The sequence below is a fragment of the Daucus carota genome, chromosome 5 (genome assembly GCF_001625215.2).
Source record: "Daucus carota subsp. sativus chromosome 5, DH1 v3.0, whole genome shotgun sequence".
In the NCBI taxonomy this organism is placed as follows: Eukaryota; Viridiplantae; Streptophyta; class Magnoliopsida; order Apiales; family Apiaceae; genus Daucus; species Daucus carota.
The window spans coordinates 20,209,982-20,226,889 of NC_030385.2; the positions used below are offsets into that span (position 1 = coordinate 20,209,982).

Genomic DNA, 16,908 nt, shown 5'->3' on the forward strand with positions numbered 1-16,908 from the left:
AGTGATTATTTTCGAGGTAAAATATATGACATTACTTTTTTTTTCCCGGAATTATTTTTTTATCATACAGTGAATTTGAAACACCTTCTTTATATGTATATTCAAAAAATTTATAAATATTGTTTTTTAAGAAATTAAGTCATCATAACACTTAACTTATTATACCACACAAGCCTTATATTTGGGTGCCACCAAATATATTTGGGTATATTTGGTTTAATTATTATAATAATAATTTATATTTGAATTTGTAAATACAAAAAAATTTAAATACATAAACTGAAATTTTCTTTTCATTTATAAATAATTTCTTAATACTAGACAATAACCACATTTTTTAAGTTACACTAAAAAACCCCTATATGTTAAAATGGAATTGTCCAAAAATTATTAAAAGGTCCTAATAAAACATAAAATCTATTCTTATACTCCCTCCGTCGCATAATACTTTTCCTGTTTGCCTTTATCACGCTAGCCAACTCACACTTTTGATCGTTAATATCTTTAATTTTGTATTATTATTAAATATAAAAATTTCATCGTGTTAAAGTACTCATAAATACGAATCTAACAAGATCACACATGACTAACTGCTCCAAAATTGGCTTGGTTTCAAGATGTAGAATCTATGTTAAATCACCATTTAGCGGGGGTACTAGGACTGGGGTCTCTCTCTTGGGCGGGGTATCTCAAGTACATGTATCTTTACCGATTAACCAATTTTTAAACGCTGGAGTAGATCCTAAAGAGCTACCACTTCCTCATGAATCGGGATCTTTTGGCTCAACTTTACCCCAGTTTTGCTGAGGGAGCAACTCCCTTTTTCACCTTGAATTGGTCAAAATATTCAGAGTTTATTACTTTTAGTAGAGGATTAGATCCAGCAACTAGGGGTCTATGGCTGACCGATATCGCACACCATCATTTAGCTATTGCAATTCTTTTCCTGATAGCAGGTCATATGTATTGGGGCATTGGTCATGGACGTACATTAGTAATTTATCTTATGTCATGAACAGTACCGACCGACATCTCACAAGAAACGTATAAAGAAACGGAGGCAGTATATTAAGTAAAATGGGGGAATGCGTCCTAATAATCACTTATCCTCGAATCGAAATATAAATGTTGCCGAGGCACATACTCCCTCCGTTTCTTTATTCTTTTTTCGTTTGATATGTCGGGACTGTTTATAACATGGGACAAATTACTAATTTACGTCTAATCTGTAAAACTAAATATAGACATGAGTGATCTTGTTGGATTCGTATTCACAAGTACTTTAATACGGTGAAGATTTTATATTAAATACCAATATGAAATTAAAGATATTAAGGATCAAAAATATGTATTGGCAAGTGTGATAAAGAGAAACAGGAAAAGTAATAAGAGACGGAGGGAGTAGTTGTTAGGTCCAAAGTATCGTAGAAGGGGGGGTTGAATACGATACTCACTACAATTTAAAATTCTTTCGAATCTTGCGGATTAATGAATTGCAGTCCTGTAATGGGTTTCGTGCTCCGGATATTTATTGGGTCGATTTCTGAGGATATGAAAATATTAAACCAACACACAATATTTCTCAAGGTATATCTGTATATTGATAAATACCTCGAACGGTGCTATAAATCCAAACCCGAAGGTTCGGCTACAATGGCCACTACTCTCAATATTACAAACCCTAACCACTACAGATATTTCTATTACAAAGCTAGGCTAGGGTGTATTATTACCAATTATTATTATATGTACCTCACAAGTGTTTCATTCTTCTCAAAATCCTATGTGTTTGCACTCACTTATGCTCACATATTTCTCATTCTGATATCTCATTGGTTCTTCTCAGAATCTCACCAAGTGTTTAACTCTCAGTGTTTGGCTCACAGTGTTTCTCTTAGCACTCAAAGTATTGTCTTCTGTACCCGCATGAGAAAATCACCATAGCCCCTTCAAGAGAGGTCACTGGCGGGGCAATGAGGTTTCGTAAATCCCCGATCCTCAACCGACTCATCAATAAATTGACTCATCATCAAAGAGTTGTTGATCTCCTATAAATAGGAAATCCATTCCGATTGGATCCAGATCTGTTCATATCTGGGGAGGGAGATGAGAATCCTGAAGATTTGGCAATTGAGATCCTCGTTTCCTCCTTACACCTGTAAAGGCATCAACCATCTAATCTACCGTAAAATGGTAAATTAAGAAGTTGCTTATGGAACATAACCTTTAACCTTACTGTGCACTCTCTTGTATTGTGCCAAAAGATATCTGTTTAGGCTCTTCATCAGAGTGATTACTGATGATGTGCTTGACTCAATACAAGATGCTCTGGCTGACAAGCGAATTTCAATGGACTCATCCTGTTAAGAGAATGATTCGAGAGACTGTTTTATTGCCTTTTCAGCTCTATATTCTTTTGAGAGAATACAGATGAGCAACAGTTACCTCAAGTTCAAAAACACCTTTTTCTCCTTGAGAGGTGGAGCTGTGGGTACACTATCCCTCACATCCTTCTTTGCTGCAACAAGTACAGTTTCTCCCTCATTGACCTCTAGTCTAATAAGTTCCTTATCACTCCAGGGGGAAAGTTGAGATGTGTTCTGAATTTGGAAGTATAGTCTAGGATAAAGATTGTTGGTTTGCAACCTTATGATTATCTAGGAAAGCCAAGAGGCTGATTAAGTTTCGAAGAACAGAATGAGATATAAATGCATTTTTTTTTGGAAAATCTATGATTTTAAATGAAAGCAATTGCATTTAATCTTTTGAAAAAAATGAATCAGTTGTGACTGTAAATTGATTTTCATAAAGAATGACAATCACAACCGATGAAAGAATCGAAGTTTTCCTTTAAAAATTGGTCTGAGTACGAGAGTCTGAATCTATACATAAAAAGTTTAAATGAACTTGTCTTTGAAAAGACACAGACTCCTGTTTCTCACTACAATTTTTTTTAAAAAAAAGGGAAACAAGAAAATTTATGCGTTACAGTTATAAAGCACTCGCCACACTAATTAGTGAAAAGGCCTCATACTAGCACATCGTCAAAACAGACGCTGCAAGTGACGAATATCACCAAGTACACGAATACAAGATAATCAATGTCTCGTCCTATGACGCTACATGTACAGATGCAAAATATTCTAAGAAATATTTATGAAATAGAGTAGTGGATACCAATTGTTGAATTCAATTGATAGGAAAATTTCTTTGAAGAAACTCACCACTCCAGAACATACATACGAGACAGAATAAAGATTTTGTTGTCTCCCTTATACACAGAATATTAAACACCTAAAATATATTAGCACTAGTGGTTATAGGAAATATGCAACAATATTTCACCAGTGCAAATACATCACAATCAATTCAAAAATAAAACATCAATAAAGCATCATAAAATAGATACCAATTAAATATTTCAAAAAATGAATTAATCATGCTTCTATTATTCTATCAAAGTCAAACTTAATCATTAAACAAATAAGCATTTAATCGTCATGGATCATAATTTAACTAAGATAAAGTAATAATTACCTACGCAATATCATATAATTATCAGATCAGCATATAACAACTAAAATCATGACAATCATACAAAGATATTCGCAAGCCCGAGGGAAAGTAGAGGAAAAGTTCACGAGTCCTATACATGTAAGTATTGAGTACAAGTAAACTCACACAACTCCTCGCGGAAAATATTAACTAAGCATCCAAAATATCACTAACACTAAAAGTATCACAACTATATGCAGTTAGACGTGAAATAAAATATCAATTAATAAATCATCAAATATCTAACACAAATAGTTATGCTTCAAGTATATACACTAATATAAATGGATTCAGCCTAGAGAGAATCTAAGTAACTCCACAAATACTAGTATATCATGACTAAATTCTAACTATATTCTGACCACATACCAATTACTGATACAAGTCACAAGTCTGGAAACAAATAAGTCATGCTTCATGTCATCCCTAATTATTTAAATCATGAACAAATAAGTCACTTAATTGTCATGCAACACAATTTAAATAATTGAAATAACAAACACTCATGCTAAAACATATAATCACCATCTAAGCATATAACATATTATCATGGCAATCACATTGAATAGCAAAAAGCACGAGGTACTGGATTTTAAATAAATTCACAAGTAATTTAATACTCATGAATTCATTCAAGAAATACGATAGACATGCTCATGAAAGAAGTAATACCTTATAAAAAATATAGTATGTGATCTACTTGCAGTTAAGTAAACTGATAAGTTGAATACCTCTAAGACTTGACATTTCAGTTGATGTACCTTTCTTGTACTGATCAAGTCCAGTGGTTGTTGTCATAAGTCTTGGCAGGTCTAAAATCTTCCAAAATGCGCATATTTAAAAGATCCTTGACTTCCTTTCATTGCCATCATTCTTTAGGCTAACTAGTAGACCATAAAGAATTGCAACTTTCCAACAAACTCATCATATCACTAATCTGCATTCACTTACCAATTATCTTGCACAAGTGACGTTAGTCCACATATAATATAATCATGGTATCACAACACATATAGTTATATTGTGTGTGCCTTGTATTATGAGAGGTAATAATTTGAATACCAAATATGACTCCAGCAAATAGATATTTAAATAATATGCTAGTCAGAAGTCATACCATGTCCGTGACGATCATCAGGTCCTGGAGAGTAACTCACAGAGAGCTGGTGAAGAAAGAGATATACAAATTCCGTTGGATCTGCAACTACAAAGTCTTTGAAATGTTGTATGAAGCTTTATCTTCTAGCTCACTGTAATATCCTGAACTCGAGTCTCGTCAATGGTGCTTTAGTTCAATCATGAAGGTCGTTGAGTCCCCTAAGATGTAGAGTCCTGAACTTGAAGATTCTGTTTTCATCATCTTCATAACCTTCTCCTTTGTAGTAACTCTTAGCAACCAAATTGGCTTGTCCCTCGTAACAGAGCCAAAAACATGTTGTTGGAATCTAAATACCCAACAAGTACTAAGTACTGAATTGTCATTAGGTTAGGGTATCAGACTCCGCACAATCTGCTATCCAAATTGATTGAGATAATCTTGCTGTGCAATCACTCAACCTGGATCCCTTTAGGAGCTTCTGAATCTTTCTCAAGTTTCACTTCAGATTGAAACCTAAAGAAACAACATCCTTTCACAATAGCTCTCCTAGTCTTCACTTCACCATTCGGAACATTTAAGAACTAGAACCCGAGAATGATATTGACTCCAAACCCTTTGTCTAAGCAGATACGCTCTTGAAATGTCCTGTTCATCTTCAATGTAGTGTTGAGTTTGACTAGTGAATCCACCAAATGCTCCCCCTAAGCTGTTGCTGCGATCTCCTTAATAATCCTTATCCTTGCGAAGAGATTCTGCTTGGATCTGAATCATTATTAAACAATTACTATCACCTTTAACAGCTTGGAGAAAAGTGTCGTTCAATGTCCCGTCTAGACATACAATCACCTTCTATTGATCAATCATAATCACCCTGTAGACTGTAGACTCCATTGAGTAGCCGAGGAAAGTATTCTTTGATCTTCAAATGCAAGACTTGCAAAGAGGCATTTCCCTCCAAACACATACCAAGAGTTAGTGTTTGCTTCTGATTGGCCACTGGCAAGAATGGTGTCTTTCTAGATTTATCAATGATCATGGTTCATCTTGATCAACCTTCATTTGTGATGTCTTGTCCGTAGAACACATACGAACAACACAAAAGAGTCTAGAGTAGTCAATGATCATCACAAAAAGATATCTGGCTTTGTTGTAGATATAACATTAACTGATCCGTAGAAATCCATATATGTATCATCTGAAGCGGCTCAGTAATGTTGATCATATCTTTGCTTCTGTGCGATGCTCCTTCGACTTCCCTATTTTGACATAACTCATATCCTTCATCCAATTTGAATTCCAGATGAGGTAGTCCTCTCACCAGTTCTCTTCTTACGAATAGAAAGAGCTCCTTGTTTTGACATACAAGTGCGAGAGCTTCAGATGCTATAGCTAACACTTATCTGATGAAGTTTTACTATCGAAACAGCTCACTCCATCTTTAGTTAAAGTTACATATTAGCTACGAGCAAATTCACATCCTTCCTGATTTAAGATAAAACACTATTCCATGAACTGACAAAATGTCCTTTGTCAGAGAACCGTCTGATACTAGGAATGTGTATTTTGACTCCTTGCAAGAAAGATATGCTTCCATGATGACATTCGTGGAAAACAGGCATGTCCCGTAAGAGAATCTTTGTTGTCATCTTCCAAAAATGATTGACGGAACTGCTCACACGATCACATTTGCTAACAAGGTACTTTTTGTGAATCATATGATTTCACCTACTCAGCAAACAGAGTGCACAAAAAATCATATGGAACATATGTAACCTGCAATTACAAATGGAAAGAGTTCTATGGTCCCCAATCATAACTATGTCCGAATGGATTAGAGATATTTCTTTAACAGTAGTAACAATAGAAGCAACCTTAACATGCTAATTCTATCTAGACATTGCCCTAATGTGATTTTCAAACATGCTTTTCTAAAATCAATGCAAGTACAAAAACATGCATTAATGACATGAAAATAAGCAGACATGATGTTGAATACACATGGCAAACAATCAAAGATAAGACAAGAGCAAGACAGGCAGTTATGCAATTCAGAAGATTCAGTACTCTCTACTTAAACTAATTAACACAAGTACAACAGGTAGCAAGTAGAATTACATATATTCAATAATCTTCTAAGAGCATAAGGATCTGATTCCACTCTGTTGTTATATGGCATTATACTATCTCTATTACCTAAGTCAGTTTTAGATTTAACATGAAGTTCTAAAAATTCTACTGACATAAGGTAGACATTCCATTATAGAACAAAATAAAATCCTTAACAAATAATTCAGATTAGATAAGCAAATCTAATTGTACTAGGGAATTTGAAAGTAAGTGTTTTAACAAAGTTATACATGCTAGGATCATAACCCCTAAAACTAAGAGTCGTGTTCCAAAGGAAAGCTTTTAATCTCACCATTGCAAATAATCAAATCCTAAATACTCATACACATGTTAAGAATCTGCTAAAGACACATGCACAAGATTATCATCAAACCTAGTTACTAGAGAAGTGATCTAGCATACTAGTTCAACATTATTTGTTGTGATGCTACCATGCTTGTGCTTGTGTATTAAATATTTCTACTCAGAGATTTATAACATGCTTTGAATATAAACAAATAAGTATTGCATAGTTAGAAAGAATTCGTACCTGAGAAGTGCGAGGTGAGTCATCTTCAGAGAATGCTAGGATAGCCAGATAACCATAATCATCCTTCTCATCAGCAACTGATCCATCTTACACCTTTCCTTAAGTAGCATAAGAACTTGTTGTGATGCTTCTTTCAAAACATCCACTTGAATTTCAGACAAGCCCTATTGTCCTTGTTTGTCGAGGCTTCAATATATATATATATATAGCAACCCTCTTCGCTAAAGATACCAATCAATATGTGTGTACTAACCAACTCAGTTTTCAAACAACCTGTCGAACTGAACCCCGAAGAGTGTCCACTTGAAACCAATGGATTCCATCTGAATCTGACATGACTAAACCTCTCACAGTGTTATGCGAATCCCTGAAGTTCTGTCCTCACATTCTTTAAAAGTGTTAACTTTCGTCGACTTGAGCTTCCTCAAATTCAGCAGTTACAAACTCTTCTGTTCAATCCTAAGGTTCTGACATAAATGCACGAAACTGATTTGGTGCGGTAGTAACTCGATAATTATATCCTTAAACCTCCACAGTTCTTTGTCTTTGGTTCAGTTGATTCTGGATGGATTTAGCATTGATACAATTCACTGTGTAATTGTATATCCCTGAATCACCGAGTTAGATTGAAATCCCTTGAAGATTCTTCAACAAAAACTTCTCTTTTCCTACTACTAGTGGTGCCATTCAAAGTTGACATTCCGAGCCCTGGAAAGATGCTTCATTGCAGATGTAGCAAATTCCCATCCGGATCTGGTGATCTGATAATCAAGTCAGAGTAATTACTCAGATCAAGGCCTGAAGTACCTTCTTCAAAATCCACTGTTAGTAGTACCAAATTAGTCTTCAATAGAATCTTCTTCGAATCACAATCATCTTTGTCGAACATAGAAAACTGCTTCTAACAATCCTTTGAGTAATCAATTGGATTGGGTCATCAATGTACTTCCATTACCGGTTCTAAGAATCTGGTATTTGAAAGCCCGGTGTTTGTCTTGTAATCCGTCAGCCTGATCTGTCTCAACTAAATGTCAATCTGATTTGTCTTGGAGTAGAATAATTAAAAAGGTTACGGCACACTTGATTATTTAAACTAGGTTTAAATTATAAAGAAAATAAATTTAAAAATAAGTTTTAAAAGATAAAAGAAAATAAAGTATAAAATAAACTTAGTCAAATCTATAAAATATATTTAATTATATTTAAAAAATAAATTAAAACAAATTCATAATAAACTGAATAAGTTTAGAACAAATTTATTTCAAATTCATTTAGTAAATATATTAAAATTTATTGTTTGAAAATATTCAAGTGTCTGGTCTCCAATTAAATCATAGCTTTCAGAACAAACTAAGTTGAACCCTGAACTTGAATTTATATCCTCTTAAATTTATATTTTATATTTTAACTTAAATTGAAATCATAAACTATAAAATTTAAATAATAAATTTATAAAATTTATGATAAACTTAATAAAGTCTAAGAGTAAACTTTACAAGTCTAAAATAAATTTAAACAAATTTATTAAATGAATTTGATAAGGTTTATAAAATAAATTTAATTAATTCATAATAAACTCAATTAATAAGTTTAAAATAAATTTTAACAAATTTATAAAATAAACTTATTAAAATTTAAAATATCAATTTATAAGTCCTGGTCCAAAGTTCAGTATCCAACAGATAATCCTTGCTTAGGCCTACGGACAAATTCAGCAACATAAACCGAAAAAACATTTCCCCTAATCAAATATCAAAAGCTAGGTTCTTGATTTTCCGTACGATAAGGATCCTGATTTGTATATCAATCAACCTGGCTCTGATACCAATTGTTAGGTCCAAAGTATCGTAGAAGGGGGGGTTGAATACGATACTCACTACAATTTAAAATTCTTTCGAATCTTGCGGATAAATAAATTGCAGTCCTGTAATGGGTTTCGTGCTCCAGATATTTATTGGGTCGATTTCTGAGGATATGAAAATATTAAACCAACACACAATATTTCTCAAGGTATATCTATATATTGATAAATACCTCGAACGGTGCTATAAATCCAAACCCGAAGGTTCGGCTACAATGGCCACTACTCTCAATATTACAAACTCTAACCACTACAGATATTTCTATTACAAAGCTAGGCTAGGGTGTATGTATAGTGGGAGTAGCCGTGCAGAGCACTTGGCCATTTCATCCCGAAGGATGTACAATGAATTGTGAGAACACAATTCACATATTTATAGGCTTTCATAACTAACCATGGTTAACAAGTTCGTTCTGGACGAATTGAGTTCGTCTTGAACCAATTCAAACTTAACCAAGTGTGGTTAATACTTGAGTTCGTCCTGGACGAATTGAGTTCGTCCTGGACGAATTCATATTTAACCAAGGGTGGTTAAACAACTTGAGTTCGTCCTGGACGAATTCGTCCCAAGTGCTTCCAATGTGTATGTATGTAGAAATCCCATGCCTTGGAATATTTTCAAGCTTTAAGCATCCATAGAGCATCACTAGGGCGCACACCAGGCGCAACTTGGGCGCTCTCAGGCACGACCTCGAGGAGCGCAACTTCAGGCGCAAGTCGGGCCCAACTCGAGCGCTCCAAGGCGCAAACTCCAGGAGCGCAACTTCAGGCGCAACTTGAGCGCAACTCGAGCATTCCAAGCGCAAACTCCAGGCGCGAACTCAAGGCGCAACTAGGATGCTTCCAGGCGCGAACTCGAGGAGCGCAACTCGAGCGCAACTCGAGCACTCAAAGGCGCAAACTCCAGGCGTGAACTCAAGGCGCAACTAGGGCGCTTCCAGGCGCGAACTCGAGGAGCGCAACTTCAGGCGCAACTCGAGCGCAACTCGAGCACTCAAAGGCGCAAACTCCAGGCGCGAACTCAAGGCGCAACTAGGGCGCTTTTAGGCGCGAACTCCAGGCGCAAGTTCAAGGCGCAACTAGGACGCAACTCGAGCGCTTCAGGGTGCGAACTCCAGGCGCAACTAGGGCGCTACTTGGGCGCTCTCAGGCGCAACTTCCAGCCTTAGTTTCTCAGCAAGCATGTTCATGTACTCAGCAAGGGCGCCACTAGGAGATTACCAGGCGCCACTTGGAATTTGCATAGCTAGCTTCCAAGTAGACACGTGACATCATCATTTATGCACATAATATAATATATATATATACACTTAAATATATATATATGTTTATGTAAAATTTAAATACATATACTATATACATACATATATTTATTTAAATATATATACATATAAATATACATATATACTTATGTTTAAAAACATATATACATATATATTATATATATTATATTTAATTAAATATACATATATACATATATATAAATATATTTGTACATACACAAATATGTAAGTGCACACATATATAAAATAGGTCACTATTGGACTTACTCTTATGTATTGCCTGTTTGAGAAGCTAATTATGGGCTTTGTGTATAACAAGAGGCTTTAATTTCGAGTTTTGACTTAATTAGCCCGTTATTTACATAACTGGATGTCATAAAACAAGTGGGAGGGTGTAATTGTAATCTCTGGTAGGAATATTGTGTGTTGTGAGAGAATTGATACAACACCCCCAGAACCGTATACCACAATTATAGGGATATCTACTACAACTACGAAAATCACGGCTAGCTTTTAGGGGCTACCGTTAACATAAACCAAAGAAAAACAAATGTGTTTAAGGGCTGAGCTTGCAAAGAACCAAACAACGAGGCCGGAATTATGGAATTCCGTCCTGCAATTGCCCGGAAATGTACGTCACAAAGGTTACACGTGCCTCTCTTTAGAGTGTAGAACTCGTGAGTAAATGAATCCGAATCCGTACATTTGCAAGGTGCCTACATACCCTATATATAGGGATCAAGCCCATGTAGTTATCGATTTAGGACTCTGAAGAGATAAGCTTTTATCCCCTCTAGTTTAGGATAAAACAACTTCCTCTTGTAGTTATCTAGCGGTATCCCACTCCAAGTAGGTCACTTGAAGCCTTCGTCTTGCATGATCATTCGAATATATATGAATTATCTCCTGTCGATTATAATTATCGCCATAATGCACGTATTTATCCCTTAATTTACAGATAAATGATAGCTGATATACTCCCAATATACTTCCAATTCGTCCTCCTAGAAACAAGGAAGAAGAGTCCTGCTTGGAGTCTGCCTGCCGTTCTGCCCAGGCGGCGGAAGCCCTACCAGCGTCATCCCCTAACTGCAGCCCTGTAGCTGCAAGCCAGGATGCACTTAGTGGTAACCCCTAGCAGAAGTAACCCCTAAGGCGCCTTCAGGTGCAGCCCCATTCTGATGGCAGCCTTCATTGTGCTTCCAATGCAAGCCCGTATATCTTCTTGTACGTCCTCAGTGGTTCACCCAGCCACGGTGAAACCCAATCATCACTTACCAAATAACTCCAATAGCCCAAATAAAGTCCAAATAATATGTTGGGCTATAAAATAAGCCCATGGAGATTTTATGGCACAACATTGTGCAATGCTTTCACTTAGTCTGTTGTTTACTTGTTTGATAATTTATGCAAGGCAATCAAAGGGTTTAGATTTCCAAATAATTCTTATTAAGAAATGATATGATGAGATGATTAATATACAGAGTGAAGAGATTGACTAGAACCTTAATTAGTACATGTCTTCATGTCAATAATCATGTGTAATAGGATATCGCATTCTCTGATGGGGAATGCAAGTGAAGAACTTTTATATATGTTGTTAATTAGTTTAACTATATAGAGTATAGGAATGAATAGTGTATTTACACCTATGTTTTTCGTGGGGCTGGTAGTTTATGTAGTAGATTATATGAAAGCCCCATTGTTATTGGGCCCAAGTTTATTAGGTATCTTTTCAGTACTTATTGTATTTTTGCACGTACTTCTTATTCAGCTTTGATTATATTTATAAATTTTAGTGAATAAATTGGTCGTGATTGTTCTTGGGATTTATTTGGGGTAGTGATTAGGTTGCAATTTAATCACCCAATAGTGTGTATTTTTGCTTTTGCTATCTTGTCGTACTCATTCTTGTTAGTAATTTATGAAACTCGTTTCAATCTAACTTCTTCATTGTCAATCATTAACCCAAATTCCCAAACTAGTTTGATGAAAGTGTTTTTCGGGTTAATATTTATTGTTTTAGCTTACAAAGAGAAGGTAGGGATGACAGTTTTACCTGACCCAATGGATACCTGAATTGTTCCGACCTGATTGGATCTACCCGAACCCGATTTTTTTGGATCCGGATCTTATTTTTAGACCCGAAAAAGTTTGGATCTGGATCTGGATCTCAGGTATTCCGAACTGAGACCCGACCCGAAACCCGATTTAAACCCGATCCGCACCTGAAACCCGATACAAAATATTATATATATATATATATATAGATAGATACTATATGTTAATGTAAAGTGTATATATTGAGATATCAGGAATTATTAGGCATGCATTTTAACATATTACTTAATTTTATATGCGCAATACAGAATTTATATCATTAAATCAATATTTTATTTTTCTCAATTATTGTGCATTAAAATATCTAAATATAATTAAAAAAATAAAATAAATGATAAATTTAATGATTGTATACAACTAAGTTAACATGTTTCACGTGTTTATTGTACTAAATGCATCCTGCATAACCATTTTTTATATTTCTAAATTTAAAAAAAAATAATCATCAATTGTTTTATAGATATATAATTTTTATTTTTATTTTATTTTTAAGTATCCGAATTAGACCCGAACCCGACCCAAAACCTGAAAAAACCCGACGGATCGGATCTGGATCTTTATTTTTTGGACCCGAACCCAAACCCGAACCGAAATATCATGGATCGGGTGTGGATCTCAAGAAACCCTACTCGATCCGACCCGTTGCCATTCCTGAGAGAAGGGTCAGGGGAGGTTGCCTTATATGGCCTCAAACCTGGACAAAATCTTATTTTTATTGCAACAAGAATAAGATTATTTATTTGAGGGTGTTCAATAGATTTCGTAGAGGGTGAAGAATATCATGTATTTCTCTTTCCACCTTATACCACCTAAGACACATCTTATACTTATGTACTCACATGACATTAGGATATTGGTTTTAACTTTCAGGCATTGCATTTTCTCATTCTATATAAGTTGGAAAATAGAATCGGATATATATATGATATATTGGTAAGGTTGATATTTCCCAACATTGTTAATAAGTTTGCTGCATATGGTGTTTTTTGTGGTATTTCCTCAAAAACATTGTTGCCACGGTGTTTCCCATTTGTGGGACATGCTCCCTTGTCTGTTAGATACAATATGTTAATGTAAAGTGTATATATTGAGATATCAGGAATTATTAGGCATGCATTTTAACATATTACTTAATTTTATATGCGCAATACATAATTTATATCATTAAATCAATATTTTATTTTTCTCAATTATTGTGCATTAAAATATCTAAATATAATAAAAAAAATAAAATAAATGATAAATTTAATGATTGTATACAACTAAGTTAACATGTTTCACGTGTTTATTGTACTAAATGCATCCTGCATAACCATTTTTTATATTTCTAAATTTAAAAAAAAATAATCATCAATTGTTTTATAGATATATAATTTTTATTTTTATTTTATTTTTAAGTATCCGAATTAGACCCGAACCCGACCCAAAACCTGAAAAAACCCGACGGATCGGATCTGGATCTTTATTTTTTGGACCCGGACCCAAACCCGAACCGAAATATCATGGATCGGGTGTGGATCTCAAGAAACCCTACTCGATCCGACCCGTTGCCATTCCTGAGAGAAGGGTCAGGGGAGGTTGCCTTATATGGCCTCAAACCTGGACAAAATCTTATTTTTATTGCAACAAGAATAAGATTATTTATTTGAGGGTGTTCAACAGATTTCGTAGAGGGTGAAGAATATCATGTATTTCTCTTTCCACCTTATACCACCTAAGACACATCTTATACTTATGTACTCACATGACATTAGGATATTGGTTTTAACTTTCAGGCATTGCATTTTCTCATTCTATATAAGTTGGAAAATAGAATCGGATATATATATGATATATTGGTAAGGTTGATATTTCCCAACATTGTTAATAAGTTTGCTGCATATGGTGTTTTTTGTGGTATTTCCTCAAAAACATTGTTGCCACAGTGTTTCCCATTTGTGGGACATGCTCCCTTGTCTGTTAGAACCTTACATTAAGGTTTCCTAACAGTCAACAAGAGGCTTGATGAATGGGTGAAGCTTGAGCAGCTTGATCTTAATTCAGTGGAGACGGTTGTAGATGAAAAGGTGGAAGACAAGGTAATTTTGTGTACATTTCTTCTATTAAACCTATTTTACTCAAAATTTTTGGTCTTGCATTCCCTCAGGTGTTTTTAGTGTTCTCGGCTGAAAAGTTTGTCCTTCTATATGAAAATCTATATTTCAAATCTGTATGTTTTTATTGTCATGCTCTGTTTAATATTCTGTGCATTTGTCTAAGTACTCCGGTTGTACAGTGTTTTGCTTTCTGCTAACATTTTATTAACAAAACTACCAAATTATAATTATTGATCGGAAGTTTTGCTTTTGTGGTTTTTAGGCGACATCCTTAGAAATGACTCGCCACCAGAAACGCAAGATTGATGAGACACATGTCGAGGTGTGTTACTTATCGTCTGCATTGCTATATGGATACTGTATTATTGACACTCTTATGTATGTCTGGTAACAAATTGTTATTATATTTATTATTATTAGCAACCTGGGAGTTGAGAAGTTATCATATCACTTCTTTATATATTATTTTCCCAGTGTGTTATTCCTTTTGATGGACTATTAGTTAGTGTGTTATTTCGACGTACTATAGGTAGATTAAAATATATGTGTAGCAAGGGAGTGCAAAGATGGGAAAGTGTAACTCAAGATGAAATTCCCGCTGACTTGTAAATAAAGACAATATAAGTGGTTGATATTCTTTTCTTAGTGTGAGACAAAGATATCAAAGGTATTGAAAAGGCTACAATATATGCCCAATGGCAGAATCACATTAACAAGTGAAACCCTATCATGCAACAATCCCATCTAAAATTATGCTTAGTCAGATGTTCATCCGTTACCCCTTAGTGGCTGTTGTGCCATAAAATCTCCCTGGGCTTATTTTATAGCCCATCATATTATTTGGGCTTTATTTGGGTCTACTGGAGTTATTTGGTAAATGATATTGGGCTTCACCATGGTTATTTGGTACAAGAAGGGATACGAACTTGCACTGGAAGCTTAATGAAGGCTGCCATCAGAATGGGGTTGCACCTGAGAGCTCTTTAGGGGTTACCTCTGTGAGGGATTACCGCTAAGTGCATCCTGGCTTGCAGCTACAGGGCTACAGTTAGGGGATGCCGCTAGCAGGGCTTCCACCGCCTGGGCAGAACTGCAGGCAGACTCCAAGCAGGACTCTTCTTCCTTGTTTCTAGGAGGACGAATTGGAAGTATATTGGGAGTATATCAGCTGTCATTTATCTACAAATTAAGGGATAAATACGTGCATTATGGAGATAATTACAAACGGGTGGAGATAATTCATATATATTCGGATAATCATGCAAGATCAAGGCTTCAAGTGACCTACTTGGAGTGGGATACTGCTAGATAACTACAAAAAGAAGTTGTTTTATCCTAAACTAGAGGGGATAAGAGCTTATCTCTGCAGAGTCCTAACTCGAGAACTACATGGGCTTGATCCCTATAAATAGGGTATGTAGGCACCTTGCACAGGGACAGATTCGGATTCATTTACTCACGAGTTCTACACTCTAAAGAGAGGCACGTGTAACCTTTGTGACGTACATTTCCGGACAATTGCGGGACGGAATTCCATTATTCCGGCCTAGTTGCTTGGTCCTTTGCGAGCTCAGCCCTTAAACACATTTGTTTTTCTTTAGTTTATGTTAACGGTAACCCCTAAGAGCTAGCCGTGATTATCGTAGTTACAACAAATATCCCTATAATTGTGCTATACGGTTCTGGGGGTGTTGTATCAATTCCTCTCACAACACTTTTTGTTGCTAGAAGGAGGGGGGTTACTGATCTTAGAGAGGAGAGATGTCAGAAATTCCCAAAAACGCAGAAAATCCCAAGACGCCGGAAGGCGCTGCGCAAGATGAAAGCGACGTTCCGAGCGGCGAATTAACACGCGAGGAGATGAAAGCAAAAATGAAGAGAATGAGTCAGAGAATTGCCTCCTTGAAAAGAAAGTCAGCAAGGTCAAAAAAGGTTAGCAAGGTGACCCCCACCAAGCTAGATTTTGATGGAGAAGGTGGTAGGAAGGAAGGTGGCAACCCTGAGAAAGAAGCTAACCCTGAGATGAATGATGGAGAACACTCACAGGCTGCTAGTTTGTTCGACCGCCTTGGGAGGAAACTGACCGAGCAAGACTTGCGGCACAGGCTTAGCAACAAGGCCCCTAACGGGGATGAACCTGAAGGCTCGCAATGCAAGGCTCCTCCCAGCCAAAGACAGGAAAAGCCCGTGTCTGAAGCTCGATCAAAGGATAAAAACCAAAGGCCGTCAAAAGTTAT

At 35.8% G+C, this 16,908-nt stretch overlaps 1 pseudogene; it reads left to right on the forward strand.

Moving 5' to 3' along the window:
• Positions 1 to 763: 763 nt before the first annotated feature.
• The window catches only part of LOC108192758 (histone acetyltransferase of the MYST family 1-like), a 66,229-nt pseudogene continuing 50,084 nt past the window's right edge, over positions 764 to 16,908 (forward strand).